Consider the following 19,121-nt stretch of genomic DNA (forward strand, 5'->3'; position numbering starts at 1 on the left):
TGCGCAAGGCAGCTGAAACCAAATGGTAGCAATCAGCGGCAAAGACAGTGAGAGAAAAATGCAAAAACTACACAAGTTATGTAGCTAGTTTCATTTCTGTTTAACTCTGGCATGTTTTTTCTTCTTGGCTCTGAAATCTCTTGGCATGTAGATGAAGATATCCAAGCAGTTTAAGCAGAGATTTACTCTTCATCTCTTTGAAAATGGTTTATGTCTGCAGTTAAGGAAGTTCAGCAGAAACCTGCATCTTCAAAGTGAGAAGATGGCATCTCCAATGTCAAAGTTTAGTCTGTCCCATCCATACTACTTCCACTAGAGCAGCCTGGCTCCAGACATCATGCTCCCTTCAAAGTTTGAAGGCACCAAAGGAGAGTAATCTGCTGTCCAGTGTGGAAGTCAGAACCTGGGGTGGAGAGCTGGCATAAAGAGTTTGAAACACAGTGAAGTTACAAGATGAGAGATAAGGAGCTTAACTACAGATTTCCAGATTTTTTTACATGTAAGAGATGTATATTTTAAAAAACAATGTATTCTCAGCCTTAATTCTTTTTTACCTAAGTATTTTTGTTAAGAAATAACATTACTTTTACTAAAATGCCACTTTGACACTAAAATGACAAAAATGACTGAAAAGTTTACAATTCTAGATGTAGTGAGACCTTAATTGCATCAGAAATTCAGGTGAGGTTGACAGCTCTCTAAGAAGACTACCAAGAGCCTGCAATTCAGTAAGCATGTTTCATGCCTAACTAGTCAGAGTTTTAACTTATTGTCAAAATCTAGGCTTAAAAGGCTAAAATATATTTCATCTATTCATCTAATATATTTCATTTATTTCATAAAACAGCCATTCATTGAAGAAACTCTTTCTTATTCTGTGATACTCAAGGATTTTAAATGGGGTTTTTCAATGTGGTAGTTTCTCTATAATGAAAATCAGGACTAAAAGTTCATTAGAAAATTGATTTGCCAGTATTTATCTTGTATATCTCTGCTGGCAAAATTCTTTAGCCTAAAAATTCTGCTGTTAATCTCTGGGTGAATAAGATTTATTTTTGGGTTTCAAATAAATTGATCAACCCCTTATTTTTTTATTACAGAACTCTGTAAAATTTGCCAGATGCTGCTGATGAGGGGTGGTTTATGAGGATGCTTATCAATGGTCCAAGGTAGCATAGAAGTACAAGGTCAACTAGGTTGTTTTTTTGAATGTGCAATGTGATATTTTGTGTTTCACATTTATTTTAAGAGAGATAATGGACTATGTGAGGGCATTTTAAGTCCCCAGCTTTTTCTCTTGATAGTTTTGGGTTTTTGTCTTTAAACAAAATTGCTTTGTTAGGTTTGTGTGTTTTTTTTTTTTCCTTTATTTGTTTTATTTTGTTCGGGACAATGAGCAATGATTGTTTGAAACTTGTCCTTTGTGTCTATGAGTACAGATCCTTTTGATCACACCCACTCTTCAATAAGTACTAAACATGTGGTAACTGTCCTGCAAGTTTATCAAAAAACTATAGAACTTGGGCTAATTTCTTAGACTTCATTCAGTAATGTTTGGTTTTGGTCACTTGAATCATCTGTGGTTCTTAGGGGAAATTAAAAAATCAGTGACAGGTTTACAAGCTGTGATGCTGGTTGTATGATATAATTTACTTCCATAATGAAAAGTTAACAACAATATGAAAAATTTTCACAAGGCATGGCAAAGACTGTAATTTTCACCAGTTGAGTCAGGGAAGCTCTTGAACTCTGTGCCAATCATTTCACACATATCCAAATCATTAATTTTTTTGGAAATAGCTCTCTGTGCCCATTGAGGGCTCATTTGCATAGTAAGTTTTTAATCTCTGAATTCTTTAGCTTTTGAATAGGAAAGAGGGGAGAGAAAGAAGAAAGAGAGTATAACTTTGAAACAGCATCCCCACAACTTGAAAAGTTCAGATTTTTCAGTGTCCTACAGTTAAAAATTTGGTTGTCTGATTGTTTTGTGATAAATATCATCCTCTGGGTACAGTCTAGACAAGAGATATTTTACATGGAAAGGTGCCCTTCCTTCCCTCTATTACAGGAACATAACAATCCAATGTTGGGGTTGTGGATTAAAGGAAACATTTACCTTTTGACTATGGAATTATTGGCATGACCTCCTAATAAAGGGTTGGAAAGGGGTTTTACAGTTCTTACATCCAGGAATTTTTCTGGTCCCTCCACTTTAGGGAAGGAAGTGAGGTTGCTTAGGTAACTTGGTGATTGCAGTGGAGGAGTTAGTGGAGAAAGCCCTCATCCAGTTTTTCTGGCACATCCATTAGCAGTAAAGGATGCAAAAGAGACATTCCAAGAAGAAGTGATAAATTTGACAGCACTCATATAGCTAGTCTCAATGAAGGGAAACAGACATCAGAAAGCAGAGCAATTTTATTTTGTCATGATTTAAATAATAATCCTCTAGTTCCATTAATGTAAATGTAATAAAAAAATCAATATGTACCTTTTAGCAATGTAAAGCCACCATCTACATTTTAGCTACTCAGTTTATATATTTGAGTGATATTATATAGAAAAATTCATCTGTATTAGGTTAAAAAGGGGAAAATTGTTCCTTACCTCGTTCTTTATGGTGCAAGCTGACACAGTTTAATGAAAGCAAAGGAAGTTATCCAAGGAATTCAATTTGGCTCTACACACAAAAACCAGAGAGGCAGATCTGTAGCATGAATTTCAAATCTACACTTCAGAACATCATTTATGTGCACCTTAATGAACAAGAATTTTTATTGACAAGTGGCTGGTTTTATGTCCACTAACTGCACATAGTGTTTGTCCACTCACCTGTGTACTCCTCTTGGGAGATGGCATAAAATTTCCAATGAAGCTGTTGGTTACTTCCAGAAAGTTGATTTGAAAGTATGAGACAGATAATGTCATCCTTCGAGGAACCTGCATTTTTTTACTACCGGTAAAGTAAAAGATACCATATCTTGCTTAGGAAATAGCACTGTGGGTTTTTTCTTTCTCTTTGCAGCTACCTGCGCTATATAGCTGTAGTTTATTGATTTGCTTTTATTACAATGTGGCTGTGCTTTGCCTAGATATTGTATATTCAAATTTCATCTTAAATTAAAGCTGAATATAGTTTTTTTTTTTTTTTTTGTCTGAGCTTTGACGTTTTCCACTTTGCCCAGGATTTGAAAAGGAGGGCAAATGCTATTTTATGAGAATCTGTGGTCTCAGGTCAAAAAGCAGGATCATCTCTAGAATGCAGACTGACAGCACATTTCTTTATCCTTAAATTCTGACTACTACATAATAATTTCAAATTAAAAATGGATTCAAATCCAGGTCACTGGAAATAAACAGCTAACATTTTAGTAAAAATGATCATGTAGAAATTTACTGCACTTTGTTCTGACCACTTTAAACAATCTGTGGTTGCAAGAGTCAAAGCAGCTCTGAACTATACAGATATAAATGTTGAAGCAAATCAGTGACAACATTAATTAATAAATATCTTGTTAGCGAGATGGACAAAGAATGTTTATTTTACCACATTCAACTGAACTATACAGATGGATTAGTGATTCCTACTGAAGTATGATCCTCATGTGAGCTGAGTTTTAGGATTGTGTGTTTATCTATATAATGACAGTATTCCAGAACAAGTTCAGTTAGTTCACAGATAACTAAAGTAGTAGTAGGTGCAGCATCCTGTCAAAGGATTATATTCTTGTTACGTGTTCAACAATAAAAATTCTAAAAGCATGTAATATTCAAATACATGTATGTTCAATGCCAGCACTGTAAAACTTCTGCTTTTTTTTGTATTTTGCCTTCACTAAAACTTCACTAAAGGATGATTTAATAGAAATATATTAAAACTACATTGTTATGATCTAAAATCACTGGGCGAGATTCTGTTAGTTTGAGATGCTAATTTGAGACCATACAAACAGTATGAACATGTGGATGTTTATTGACAACGGGAGATAAAATTGGAGCATTTACTTGTCATACACTCTTTTACATTTTTTAGGAGAGAAATATGCACGGCTGTAGCTTTTGAAGATGAAACAAAAGGCTGATACTAAAAATTGAGTTTGTCCAGTAAACCTGTCTGTGACCTGAAGGAAAGGTAGGTCTAGTCACAAGCAGCTGTCTTAACTGGATTTTAACAGGCTTTTGATCAAAATCCCATAAATCTTCATTGTATTCATCAGCAATTGTACTTTGTCTTGTATGAACCTGAGGCCTTTATGTACCTGAGATTAGGGAAATGGGATTTCTGTCCCACATTATTCTTGGACACTGCACCCCGCTGTGTGCTGCTGCAACAATAAAGTCTAAAGAAGAATCCCCCAAAGTTTGGTGAATCCATTTAATAAATCATGTAAAAAGGGAAAAAAGAATCCCCTAAGCCAAAGGGAAGTGATGGGGAGTGTGTGAGTTCATCTGGTCAGAGTCATGTAAAGCAGTGTTTACTCTTCATTTTACATATCCTCACTGTGTTGATATGACATCATTCTCTGTAAAGTTAGGAATACAGTGCACACATAACCATGAGTTTGTATGAGATGCAGTGAATATCCCATGAGAGAAGGAACATGACATAATTTAAAGTTGGAACCTGGAGTGATTTATGAAAGTCATTGTCTTACCGATTTAGATACTTTCCATATGCTGCTGTAAAAACTCAGTTTTGTATTGTATGTGTAAAATGTGTAGCAGATTGGTTTCAATACAACTTTCTTCCTCCAAAATGATTTGGTTTTAAAATGTTGATGTGTTTTTTATCTCTAGTCTGTGCTATACCACAGTATTTTTATGGAAAGAACCCTGTAAAGTAAAAGATTTTGAGGTGACTTTGGTAAAGTTTGGAATGGTGGACGATAAATGCTGCAACTGTTTTTGAAGCTAAAACAACCTATTGCACTGGATTTATGGCTTGACTTATGTGCCATACTTAGCTGATATGCCCTGTGTCATGCTTGAAGCCCTGAAGGTACTGTCCTAGTATGGAAGGAAGAGAAGAATTTTTCTCTTACCAAGTGCAGCCCATTATAATTCTATCTCATTTTATTTTGGAAATTATTTAAAGATGGATCTAGTTACATTAAAATTATGTGATGGTAACATGATTTCTAAAAAGACATTACTGCCTGAATCATTAAAAGGCTCAATTTATTTTACCATATCATATAAAATAATTTTATTGCAGGGAGACTTTATTCCAGTGTTTGCTTAGTAAGTGAATGAACATTTATTAATCAAATAAATCAACACCACCCATGGCAACCTGCCCCAGAAGTACCTGCTGAGGAGAGATGGATGAACAAAGCATGAGGAAAAAGTTATCTGGTTTGTGCTGTGTGTTTCTGCTTGCAATTTTCTGGAATGTATTCATTGTTCAGCATTATTCACCAAACAGCATCTGCAGAGTAGTTTGTCTTGTAGCTTGTTCAGAAGCAATTTGTAGTGAATATTCAACATACACTTCAAGCAGAGATTATTTGTCATTAATATGGGGGTCAGGTTTTTTTCTTTGCGTATGATTCTTTACTCTAAAAACGTTTGTTGATGACAAATGAGGCTCCTAAGTATTACTGGGATACAAATTAATAATAGCATGAATTATGATATCCTTTTAGCTTTGTTTTAGACCCTTCATAATGATCTCTATAGACTTCAGTGGTATTCAGACCAAGCTCTAAAGTATTTTTTTCAACACTGACATTTGGGACAGACACTTTAAAATACATTAGGCACACTTTCTGTACTCTTTTCTTATCAATCTTTGTTTTGTGTCTTTGTCTGTCATTAAAGTATTTACTAAGATATCCATGGAAAGTGGATTGCAAAGAAGACATAAATCTGCCTAAAACAAACAACTCAAATACCATTAGAAATTGTGAACTTTCTTTTCCTGCAAATGCAAACCAGGGTATATGTTTTTAGACCTTCTCCCACCTACCTATCTTGTAAGGCTTTTAAATGTGAAGTTGTGTGAAATAGCATAAACCAGACTCATACGTACCGAGAGCTCACTTTGCAATTGTTTAAAATGTATTTTTAGAAACATAAAACACCACCAGTGCTGAAAACCAGCAATTCAGTCCCTTGATTAAATGCATCACAAAGAAGCATGCAGCTGGAGCACCAACTGCGTTTCTTTGGTTTGTTTCTCTCCTTGCTGTGCAGCCACGAAGCTGGGGCGGGTGCAGGGGGCTGGCCTGAGCATGCTGGTGAATGGCACAGTAGCAATCCTTTGGACATTCTTTATTGAATCCTCTGCACTGCTAATGTGTGGGTCCCCCATGGCTCTCCAGACCCCCATGCTGCGTGAGCTTGCTGCTGGGAGGGCAGAACAAATGTGGCTGTAAAGCTTTAACATCTGCGGTAGCCAGGAGTGGTTTGCTGGATGAGCTCTCCAGCAGGTAGGACAGCCTGTTCCTCAGCTCTGATATCATTAACCAGAGCCACTGCTGCTCACCCCCTGAGGATTGCTAATGGATCTGTTGGGGCTTGGGAAAAGCTAGCCAGACAAACAAGTATTCTCAGAGCCTAAAGAGCAGGGCAAACAACTCTTTCTGAGGCAGCTGTGGAAGCTGCTTCTCCATGCCTAGGGATACAAGGCACATTTGCTTGGCAGAATGAAATTTCTCCATTGGCAGGGGACTGGAACAAGGCACATGGGATTCCTCCACTCTCAGGAGAGTATCTGAGGTGTAAATGAAGTGAAGGGACAGAATGCTGACTCTCTGAGTGGGATGAAGTGATGCAGTGCTTGTTTTCAAGCCTGTTTGACAGAGATCAAAGTGTTATGAGCATGTCAGACAGCTAATTCAAAATGAGTCTATGGTTGCCTCTTCCATCTTTATCTGGGTGCTTAAAGTAATTTATCATCAGCTGCTTTCTTCTGCCTGTAGGAGCACTGGAAATCAAGTAGGAGCACTCGTATTCTAATATCAGTCAATTTCATTTTTCTCTCCATGGGTGATATGTCTAATTAGAAAAATGGGAACTACTCATGACAGCCCTGGGAGACCCTCTTCTAAGTGCAGTCCCCCCAAGGCAAGGACTGCACCTCTTCTTGTCACTAGTTTGATCCTACCTTCTGCTCGATATTTCTGTTTAAACGAGTTCTCTGTTGCTCCTCTCTTTTTCATTGAGGCACAAAAGCATTATTTTTTCTGATGCTGTAATGAGTCTTTTCAGTGGCTTCATTCAGGTCCTCAGGCGAAATGAAAGTGGCTCCAAATGCATCCCCAGCATGGAATAACTTCAATTGTCTCAGCTGAAGAAATTGTGAGGTGTGTTTTTTTTTTTTTTTCTTTCTTGAAGGTGCTCTATTCATTCATGAACCCGGTGGTCATTGTTTGAATCTTTGCTTTGACGCTTTGTCCCTGGAAGGAAAAAACCAGTTAAAGCTGTGCAGGCCACAGAAGGTTATTTTTTCCAGCTCCATGCCCATATTCGCCCCTGAATTCGCCCTTCTCCCGGCGGCAGGGCGCGGTAGCCCCGCGGCCGCAGCAGATGGCGCCCGAGCCCCTGAATTCGCCCTTCTCCCGGCGCCAGGGCGGATTTGCGCCACGGGGAGCGTGCCCTGCTACCATCAGCGTCCTCAAGTGGTTCACGAAGCGGGAGAGATGGGGAATAAATAAAGAGAAGGAAGGAAGCCTTGGCATCAGCGAAGTTAGACTGGGGATAGATTGGTTATTCACTTAGAATGTCTGTGATCCAGGAAAGGATGTGACTACTATTCCTAATGTCCTGTTCTCAGCAGGAAGCCCTTTCCACTATAGGGAACTACATACCTAACAAATGCATTCAATTACAACGAAAAAAATTACATGGAGTGATGGAAATCCACACAAGAAAATAACTAAGCCATAGATGAGCATAATCGTTGCAGCTTTTTACACAAAAGCCAATGGTATAACTGAATTACAGTATGCTTCTTTTGATGCTCTTTTCCTTTTTTTTTTTTTTTTTTTTTTTTTTCTTCAGGAAGGGTGATCAGTTCTCCTGTGCCAAGCAGAAAAGGCTTTCAGGAACACATTGCTAACTTTTCAGTTCAATCTATCATGACTTCATTTTACCCTGTTTATCAGAACACAAGGAATTTGGCAGTGCTTTTATACTGATTTCCTCCTCTAGTGCCTAAAACAGGGTTAGGCAGCTCAGATATTTAGGGCCCTAATGAATGATTTGCAGTATTAATAATGCAGACCTGATAGGCTTTGGCTCTCTGTGCAGTCAATGGAGAAAGGAGATGCAATTCCTCAGGCACAGAACACTGTGCACCACGAATGCATATTTCATAAGCATTATTTTGGCAGTAGCTTTCTGTTCTTGGAATTAGCACTCACTGCCTCCCAGTGCTTGATAATCCCCTCCCATCTTTTTAATAAAGATGTTCTGAAATAACTGGTGGGAAGAAGTAAATGCTAATAGAGAAGTCCTAAGAGAATGAAATTAGACATCTGTATAAACAGGGTGAAGAGAGAGGGTGATCTGTCTTTCTGGGTCTAAAAAAATAATTTGCAAGCAGGGTCAATGACAAAAGCACTGACAGGAATGTCTATCAAATGTCCATTCTGGTGCCATCCCAAGCATTTACAAAGCCCCTGTAGTCATGATTCACCTGTGTGGCCCTGGAAAGTAAGGAAATTGAGTAGACTGTAAGTGCTGTAAAGATATGAAAAATGAAGTGACTCATATGACATTAGCCATAATAACAAAGAGGCTTCCAGCTATAAAAGTGCATTGCAGGATTATTCTTGCAAATCAAGATACAAAAAGAGTTAGAAAGAAGTATGTTTAACCATGTTTTGTGTGAGGGTGTATGATTTATTTGTATGTCAAAGAGATTTTTACCTGTGGTTTACATTCCTTACTGTCACAAGTGCTGGTTTCTAGTCCTATAGTCAAGTCACCAGAAAACAGGAAAAATATGTTATAGAAACATACAGAGCAGTAAGAGAGTTTCTACTGATGAGTGAAAGAGCTGTATTCAGTTAGGAGTCTGTCTTCTAGACAACCTGTTTGCAAAAATATTTCTTCCTTTCACTTATTGTTGTATAATTACTTCCCGAGAGCCATTTAAGGTCATTACACAGCCATCATCATAAAGTCTGATTTTTTTCCAGAAAGATATCAGATATCTGGTTGATGGTCAAGCATGTTTTACAAGATTTGATTAGTCTGGTATCAAAAAGTACACTGTGTACTTTTAGACTGGAGACACACAATACTTTTTTGTATCTAAATTTGCCATACTTACTCCTGTGTCCTCTCTCATGACTTGGAATGAAGGCAGCCTGGTCTCAAGACACTGGACACTCTGCCTGAAGGGACATGGTCTGAACCCCAATTTCCTGGATGCATTGTTGGCAAATGTATGCTAATGATCTTGCCAGTCCATTGAAAACAAATTATGACTTATCATTCTCCTTTTAGAGGAAAAGGAATTAATAACTTTGACTTTTCTGTATTTTAGAGAATGGCCTTAATACCTTTTCCTGGCCTTCCTTCATTGGTGAGTATCAGGCTTGATTCTCCCCTTGATTCTTCCATTCTGTATAGATATTACCTTTTGTCCTGAGAAGCTGCAATATATTACCATGTCACAAGAATGACACTTAAAATCTATTTGTTAAAAAAAAAAATAATGGATGTAACTTTGCTCAAAGTTCCTGCTCAAAAAGCACTTCACCCAGAGCCATAGTATTGAATTAATGGTGTAAAAATAATTACAGAATATACAACCCTCAAAACTAAACTCAAACAAATAAATGGCATTGTACATGTTCTATTTACTAAAAGGATATAGAATTTAAAAAAAACCACCCAGACCCCAAAATCTGTGCCTGTTTTTTGTTATCAATGAGCATTGCCAGTCAAGAAATGCTTCAGCATACAGAATGTTCTAAGTCTTAATAATTAAGTCTGTTCTAAGGAAAAAATAGTATTCTATGGTGTACAGTTGAAACTTTGAGCCTACCACAAATCCCAGAAGCTCACATTCCCAAAACAAATGCTCTCCAGCAAATGCCAAACAAAAATAACTTTTCAACAGAAGATGTCTCTGGAGTGTAGAAAAATACCAGCTCTCTTAGGATAGTCATGCAGGAGAAAGTTAGTAAATAGTCGTCATAAACTCCAGCTTCTTCTGTGAACTCAGCCAATAACCATCAAGCCTGGGTGGTGGCAAGAAGAACAAGATTATTTTCATTTTCTCTATGTGACAAATTCCTCTGTTCCCTAGATTAAATGAAATAAAGCCTTCCACTGCATCTGGTGTAATAAAATTATTCTACTACCCCCTTCTAGTCCAGATGAGGCAATCAGAAATGAACACTTTTCCCTTACAGCTGCTGCTGCTTCTTTTGATCAAAATTGCTCTGTGTTCTCAGTGACTGTAAATCTGAAAGAGGAAGTGTTTTTAGGAGACAGAATAGACGTGCATCACCCTCTTTGGTAAGCATTCAAGGCTTTCTGTACTCTGGGGATTGCAAAGAAATCTCCCAGAATATTTCAAGGTCTCAGATGTTGCTCTGTATTAATGGGATTTTCCACATCAAAATCTCCAAGCATATCATGGATATTATTCAGCCCAAATGAATTAATAATTAAGAGTTCAAACAATTCAAAATCCAGGATTTTTTTTTTTTTTGAGAATCTTAATAGATCTCACATTACTAGGCTGTTACCAGCCCAATCCAGAAAGGAATGAATAATGCTTAAACCATTAAGTCATTAGGGTTTTTGAGGAAATGGAAAGCATCCACCCTATCTAAGAAATCAGCTCCATAGAAATTGTTCCATTGTCAAACACTCTGGGAAAGCAAGTCCATAATTTTGTTGTGTTTTTTTTTTAAGTTTGCAGGGTTTCATCAAGACAGCTTCTTTTTTTAACTGTGCAGTATTATGTACAATGTTTCAACATAGGCTGAAATATAGGATGCATTCATGTCAAGTGCTGTCACATGGGCTGCCTTTCCAAATGAGACCATTCTTACAAACAATTGGTGACCATGAATTCTCACTACCTGAAACAATAACACCTCAAGCTATTTTTCTGGCACTCTGCCATCTCAGAGTATCCAGCAAGGATACTGGGTACATGCTGCATGTGAATGGAGGTAGGATCACAGGTAGACAGGAGCCTGGAAAGCTGAAGATGAGGAGACATTATAGCCTCATGGATTCATAGTGAGTAGATTGGACTTCATGAAGTCCCAGTTTAGAAGGAAATTTTAAAATATTTTGCCATATCTCTGGTTTATCACAGGAGACACACTTCACTCAAATATCCATTTTCAAATCCAACCACTTTGTATAAAGAACTTCAAACCAAGCAGGAGATTAATTCAAGGCAGAAAGAAAGCAATACTTGAGGGTCCTGTAGTGACAGAAACCCAAGTGAGCACTATATTCCTCAGTGATCTGTGAGGCAGAAGAACTTTCCCCACAGTCTTTCACAGTCCAGCCTGAGGGGAAAATAATTTTATGACATCAAACTTAGTGATTGCCCTGGTCCCAAGAATTCAATTGATATAAGTTTCCATTTGAGTCTGTAAGATCAAGTGTGCTTTACATCTTTGCCATGTGCTTGTAGATTTCTTGGCTAATGCAAGCCACTAGAAATTTCTTTTTGTGCATAAGATTCTTGGGGTACCAGCTCGAAAATCAGGCAGTACAGATGCTATTTTGTTAGAGCCTGCTAGATTTTAGACAGCCTGGGATGATGTGGAGGGAAGATGAACACATGCTAATAGGTCCAAATTCACCCAGTTTCAAACCTGCCTGAGTTTCATACCACTGGCTGAAGAATAAGTAGTTTGGTTTGTTATTATCCTTATTATCTTTAACTCAAACTATGATGAAGGAATATGCAAACAGGATATTTGAAAGAGACAATACATGTAAAGACTTCTTAAAAGTGTAGGTTGAGGAACATAAGAAAATCTCAGGTATTTTGTACCAACATAAAACCCATTTTATGTTGGTACATCTCTTTCATTTGAAGAAATTGATGTGGGTAGTCAGCAATTCTCTCATCTCAGAAAAGAGCCCTTCCTGATGGAATTCATAGCCAGTATTTTTTTCTTAAAGTGATTTAGAGGCATCATGCACATTCAGTCTCCTCTCAGTCCTCCCTCAGCAAGGAAATTGTCTCTAACTTATTCAGGAAGCAGTTTTGAAATTCCTCCCATTAAACGCAGTCCCTGTTTTTGGAGGTGTGAGTGCATTGACAGCTCTACATCTTCTGTGCATGACTGGCCTGCACCAATCATTCTCTGGCTATGATTTTCCTTTTGCTTATCAGAAGTGTTTTCATCTAGGTGCAATATTATAATTAGACAGTTAAATACTGAGGGCTTAGGGAAGAGCAGCACCCAGTATTTTTTTCTGAAACAGAAAGCGAGACTAGAGATGTACGTAAGAAAATTCCCTATTCCCCTCAGGGAACCTGGTTTACCTGACTCAGTGTCTCATCTCCGGCAGTATTCCACATCTGGTGCTTTTGATGAAGATGGAAAAAACCCCTATGCTATGGAGTATCTGGCCAAATACGTATATTTATATCACTATGTAACTTAGGACAGTGAAGTTACAAACTCTTTGAAGGTTGTGGGAAGAAGGCTAAGTGGTGTTCCCCAGGGATGAGAGTTTAGAGAGTCAGAAAGTGAGATAGAGGTTTCTGAAGAAGTCTGGGTTTTGAGAAGCATCAGACTTGAAAGGACGACACAGAATTTGGTCTAATGCCTCTCAGTGAATGTCCTGTCTCACCTGCTGTAATCTTTGTTACCTTGGAGACAGTACTTTTCATCTTTTAATAGAATTTTTAAGGCAGTTAGGTGAAATAATTGGTAATCTTTTTCATTACTAGAAGCCTTTTAAGTATTATCTTCATTACAGTATAATTTAGAACTTCAAGACCTTTAACCTGTGTTTTTCAGATGGGAACAGGATTTCTAACTCTAAGGTCAGAAATACCTGTAAATTTCCTTAAGATTTTCCATGTTAAAGGTTTTGGACTTGAGATTCTAACAACTACAAAAAGACAATTTCCATCCAAATTGTCCTCCTTTTGAAGTGCATGTCAATACTTCTGGATTTTTCTATTAAAAAAACCCCAGCTAACTATTTCTGATTGAGTCTGTTCCAGTTTCACTGTCAAAAAATATCCATATTCCATAATTGCTGTCTTGTATTCTATAAAAACCCACCTGCCTTCCAAGCAACAAAACCTCTTAAGAATTGTTTAGCTATGGATTTTGTTTTAATACCTCATTTATCTCATGCTGTCCATTTGAAAATCATGCTGCTGGGTTTTTTTCCCTATGGTTTTACAGTTAACCTCTAGTGATTGGATCTATTTCAAAATCATTCTTATGTCTAGAATACCAAGGAGTTTCCTCCCTTTTCTGTGTCAAGGAGTGATTTATACCTGTGCTTTCCAGGGAGCAGTGTTTAGGCTATACCTCCTTTTCCTGCTGCTCCAGAAAATAGGAAATTTCTACTTGTTTCTAGTCCAACATTGTTCAGGGTTAGATACGGTTAAAAACATGTATGATGGAGCAGTTCACAAATTACAGGATAGTTTTATGGATAGTCATATCATAAAAGGCAAATATTTAATATGTACTCAGTTTTCACTGATGCTTGTTAGAATCTTCTTTAGAGCAGAAGAGAAAAAACACTTTTGAAAATGACAGTGTTATTACAAGAACGAAAAATTGATCTGAAGATTTGTGGCAGTGTCCTGATTTCAACTAGGGTAGAGTTAATTTCCTTTCAGTAGCTGTTCCAGTACATGTTTTGGATTTGGAATGAGAGTGGTGTTGGTAACACTGATGTTTTGGGGTTTTTGCTAAGTCATGTTTATCCTGAGTCAAGGACATTTTACCTTGGCTTGTGCTCTGCCAGTGAGGAGGTACACAAAAGAAACTGGGAGGGGGCAGAGCTGGGAGGTGACCCAAACTGACCAGTGGGATGTTCCACACCACGGCATGGCCAGCATCAGCTGGGGGAGTTACCTGGAAGGGCAGCAGGGTCCGGGAAGGGGGCCTGGCATTGGTCAGTGCCTGGTGAGCAATTGCACTGTGCATCACTGGGTTTTCCCATTTTATTACCAATATTGTTATCATTTACCATTATTACTGTATTTTACTTTATTGTCAATTATGCTACTAATCTTATCTCAACCTACAAGTTTTACTTTGATTCTTCTTCCCAGTCCACTGAGGTGGGGGGGAGAGAGGGAGGCTGAGTGAGTGGCTGCATGGTGCTTAATTTCCAGCTGGGCTTAGACCACGACAGGAAGATAGACCAGGAACTAAGTTTATCTTGTTCAAAGCATTCACTAGATTTTAGGATTATGGTGGCTGTGTCAATTCTAACTTATGAATATGGTAAACTGGGTACAAATTGAGGTGTGTATATTTGCTTTGTTGCATCTTATATGAATGAGTGTTAGTATTTATGGAGATGTGTACAGATTTTGGAGAAAAAGAATAATACAGCTTTCATCCTTATGAGATGTGAACTTTGGACATTGAAGGAATGAGACAAAAATAATTAAGTTGCCTGTATATTACATGGATTCTAGTGTAAGATAGAGTCTCTGTATTGGAAAAACACCGGCATATTGAGCTGAGAAAGCTTTACATTTGCTATATTATTTGCAAAGAGTGTAAAATAAATAGCTTGAAAAATATGGATTAAATTAACAGGAAAAAGTCAAAATCCCCAAAGGAAGTATTTTTTATTATAATCAACACAATCAAGATTTCAGGAAAAAGTATGTACAACTGGCTGCAACTTCAAATTATAAAAGAATAAAATATCCTGCAAAATGTACTGTTAAATGTCTATTATAACACAGCACATTATATAAATGCTACTTATTTTTTCTCCTCAAAACAGAAGAGGAGCAAATATAAAATGTCTTTTTGTCTTGTTCAGGCATAATGCCACTGAGAAGATGGAAAGCCAAAGAAAGCTCAGCTCAGCTCAAATTTTATGCACCTATGTGGTGTCCTATGTTAATAATAATGATCTGTAGTTAAATAATTTTGCAGTCTTGTACATTGTGCTAGGAGAACGCTTATTATTAATGGTAATGTCTGCACAAAAATGGTTTTAAGGAAACCGTTAAGGATGATAAATGACATTGGAAACATAGAAGATAACTACTCCTTTCTCAGTGAGCAGTTGCATCTCTATAAGAACCTAGCTTGTCCTCATTGCTTAGTATGAGAGTATGGCTCAAGCATTTGTGTGTTTGGGAAAAAAAAATTGCCATTTTGCAGAAATGACACTCGAGGAAGAATGTGCCCTGTTTTACTGTTACAGTGTTTTAAACCAAAGGAATTTTCAATTTCAGTGTGATCCAGAAGGCAGACACTTTCAGTGTTAGTGGAGACTCAACAAATGTAATTTTTATATCAGAAGATCCTGCAGGTTAAGGGGATGTTTATTGGTTGTAAATGGCCATAGAAAACTGAATATGTAAGCTGGTACAAGAAAATTTATTCTGTGACAAAAGAGAGGAGTTTCTCCATTGCACTGCAGGTAAAGTTTCAGTGGTCTAATCTGAGCATTATTACTGCACAGGGAGGAAAAATGGAACTCTTTCACACGTCTCTAGTTTTCATTTCTTCCTTCTTTTTGCATTTATTTGTATTTCTGCAAACGTTTTTAATAATATTTTCCTTTTTTTGAGACCATTGGTTGAGTCCTGGAGATGCTTCTACAGTCAGAGACTTCCATCAGGGAGATGTTTCCCCCTCTGATGTTGTGAGGCAGCAAATGATGAGATAGGCAGTGGTTTACGTGAGGACAACACTGCTGAAGGCAGCAGATGGAGGCAAAGTGCAATAAAAATCTCTTATGTTGTACTTTAGTCTCCATTCCAGGGGCATCCCTGACTATTTGCTGCAGGCAACTTCTGAATGCCCCGTGGAACAAAGTTGCAGCTTGTCCCAGTGGCCAGAGACAAGTGGAAGGCTGGAATTGAAGATTTTTTTCTTGGCTAAGCAAAAAGGATACCCTCTGAATTGGCTTGAGGTGCCTGCTATCTACACATGCCTCTCAGAGGTACATACAGAGAATTTGCTGAAAGCAAGAGATGGCTGGGGGAATAAAAAGTTCATGTCACGAGTGCCTTCTTCCTATGACTTGACTGTGGAAGGACAAGCTGGATGCTCCACATGTGGAAGGATTTCAGGAACACTGGCTGTTATTTGGAACATTGCTGGAGTACACAGTCCCGAACAAGAAAACTAAGAAAGTATAGGCTAATCTGTGCAATATTTGTATTTAGAAGATACTATATATGACAAAACATATATATTTGAAAATGCCTTGTAAATGTCTTCATTGACTTTAGATTTTGCCCAGATATTGCAGGTGACAGAAAAGAGCATTGGAGCAATTAAAATAAACTTTTTTTCATTATTATTTTGGTCAGAACTTCCAAAGAGCAAAGGAAACGGAGGTTTCTCAGACCAGCCAGAGGAAGAAGGGTTGTCATCATTCTCCTTTTGCCAAATAGCTCACAGGGTAAGGAATGCTTTGAAGATGCTGTCTCCTGCAAATGTGATGTAGCCAGAAAGCTGAAGTAGACTGACTGGATTACAAACATCTCTGAGAAGCTGTCAGGGTTTCTGAAGTGTAGGAGTGGTGTGATACCTCCTATCAGATAATACTAATAGAGAAGAGAGTACCACCCTGCACTGACCTCCTTAAACCCTCCTGCTCAATCTTCTCTCTCTCTTGAGAACTCCCAGGATGTGTAGTCTTGGGTTAGGAAGGTGGGGGAAGAGAAGAAAATACCCAAGTCTGAACACAGAAAGAATCTCTAAAATGTTTACAAGACAGCAGCCAGGTGTCTTTGCAGACAGGCTGCATGGGGTTCAGCTGGGGAGGGGTGTTCCCCATCCTCTTTCAGGACTTTCAGCTGCAGCAGAGCAGAACAGTGCAGGAGGTTGAGCTGTGAGGAGGAGAGGCTTCACCCCTGTGCTGGGAGAGGTCTGTTCGTTTCCAGTGTTACTTTTCTTCACTTCCCCTGTGATTCCTGTGGGGTGGTGGAAAGGTGGCTCTCTTTGTGCCACTGAACTGAATAAAGCAGCTGTCCTTAAGACTTGCTCCGGCAGGACAGCACAAAGAGGGGCTGAAGTCTGGCCTAAACCTGGATTTTGCTATGCATTTCTGAAGTTCAGGTTTTGTCCTCTTACATCTGTGTAAATTATTTGGGCCTTTTCAGTGTTTGGATATGACACAGAGGGGAAGTTAGCTAGACATTACACTTTATTTCCTTTCTCACCCCATCTTTTGACATTTTTTAAGTGATTGACTGGAAGGAGCGTAAAGAGGATGCATTCATATTTAACTATGCTGCAACAAATAATTGATGTTTTTAAAGTTTTCTTTCATTCAGACTGGTCTGGAGCTCTCCAGCCTAGTTTATTTTTGATTATAGAAATTCATTTCACTTAAATCATTCTATTATCAGCAGGATCTGCCCACACTTGGTTAGACTAAATAGCTCTAGAAACCACAGTGTTTTTTCCAATTGCTTTGAATCAAAGTTGCATTAACAAAAAAACCCCACTTTTGCTGAGGTTGGCCTGGATCTTATTAATGCAGAATAGTCATATTAAGTGGTCTTTAATGTGTATCTGTGATGCTGTGCTAGTCACAGCGTTATCTTAGTTTTGAGAAAAGTTTAGTGAAAGTCTCTAGTGTTCCCACTTACAGTCTTGTTCATGCTCATTACTTGGAAGCTTCTACTGTTCTTTTCTTTTACCCCTCTCTTGATCAGCAGTGTCCTTTGGTCCTTTGGTGCTTTACAAACTCTTATCTTCTGGCAGGTAAAGCTTACAGGTCAGAAATGAGAAAAATCTGTCTTATTTTTTCAAACAGCTACATTTATGTTGTTGATACATCTGCTTTTACTGAATGGCTTCATACTGCTATGTAAGACATGTTACATTCATTTTATGAATCCTTCATGGGTCTTGTCTGATCTCGTAATTGTATATGCCATCAAATATTGAGGGGGTCTTGAGGGGAAGGGGTAAGTTGCTGGGTTGTAAAATTGGGGTGGTCTTCAAGTTTTTTGATGCTGTAATATTGTTTTGTGAATTACTCCAACAGTACAAAAAGAGGTACAAGTAGATTTCAAGGTTATTTTCTGTACAGCTCTTCAAGAGAAAATTGGTAAAATACCTTAGAGCCAGTGAGAGAAGGACCTCTGAGTGACACTAAAAAGGGTTTTAAATCTATGCTTAACACTACAGTCCTGTACATGATGCTGAGATGGGAAAAGGTGATAAAAGCCTTCTGTAGATTTACAAGGCTATTTTTCAACACTGGGTCATGTTCTGAATCCCTCTGCTCCTGCCAGTAGTTGCATTCAAGTATTGTGATGGATTTACAGAACTGCATCGTATCTTTTAAGAGCATTAACCAGATGTCAAAAGTCAGAGAATCCCCATGGTTGTGTTTATTTATTAGTGTATTGTCTTCTAAAGTGTTTTTGTTGTTCTTGGTAAATAAGAGTATTGTCTGTGGTCTGATCTTCACAAATCTCCCCTGTTCTATTTGTGTACCTGATTAGCTCCTGTATGAGAATGTATTAATATGTTAGTTGCTCTAGAAGTTCCTAACTTGCATGCCATGTGTTTATCCTGTTGGTGGTCTTAAGTTTGGAAATGCAGAAAGTTTTTTTACTGCTTCATGGCCCTGCAGATCATATCTTGTATCTTTTGAAATTACTCCTCCTCATTTTATACAGTTGTTCCTACTTTAATTGGCTGAAGTACTGAATTAACACACTCTAAAAATTTAAAAAATTTATTCCAGGTGAGACATAAATGACATTTAATCTCTTTGAGACTGCATCTGTAGTGTATTAATAGACTGAATTCAGGATCCTGTCATTCAAAATATTATTTATAAAGTACTTGAAGTTGTCTTATCTTTATGGACTTCTGCTTCAACATAAATAACCCTTTATTTATTTATTTACACAGTGCTGAATGTCTGAGGTTGGTGCTCAGAGAGAGGGCCATATTAGATGGTAAGTACCTAAAATAACTTGCTTTAAAATATAT

At 37.9% G+C, this 19,121-nt stretch overlaps 1 protein-coding gene and 1 long non-coding RNA gene across 11 annotated transcripts in view; both read left to right on the forward strand.

Annotated features, from left to right (window-relative positions):
* The first annotated feature begins 1,097 nt into the window (after nt 1–1,097).
* LOC137473372 (uncharacterized) lies at nt 1,098–5,352 on the forward strand. The gene is made up of 3 exons (XR_010998733.1): nt 1,098–1,187; nt 4,031–4,129; nt 5,213–5,352. It is a non-coding gene; the product is annotated as an uncharacterized lncRNA (long non-coding RNA).
* An 8,655-nt stretch (nt 5,353–14,007) lies between these two features.
* DKK2 (dickkopf WNT signaling pathway inhibitor 2) overlaps nt 14,008–19,121 on the forward strand; it is a 116,635-nt gene continuing 111,521 nt past the window's right edge. For 5 of the 10 annotated variants that reach the window (XM_068187436.1, XM_068187435.1, XM_068187433.1 and 2 more), the window contains exon 1: nt 16,128–17,034. The gene's annotated coding sequence lies outside the window, so the exon portion shown is untranslated. Of the gene's footprint in view, nt 14,091–15,901; nt 16,102–16,127; nt 17,035–19,121 lie in introns of those variants that run through there. The other 5 variants (XM_068187440.1, XM_068187434.1, XM_068187441.1 and 2 more) reach the window with 4 other exon arrangements.

The sequence above is a fragment of the Anomalospiza imberbis genome, chromosome 4 (genome assembly GCF_031753505.1).
Source record: "Anomalospiza imberbis isolate Cuckoo-Finch-1a 21T00152 chromosome 4, ASM3175350v1, whole genome shotgun sequence".
NCBI lineage: Eukaryota > Metazoa > Chordata > Aves > Passeriformes > Viduidae > Anomalospiza > Anomalospiza imberbis.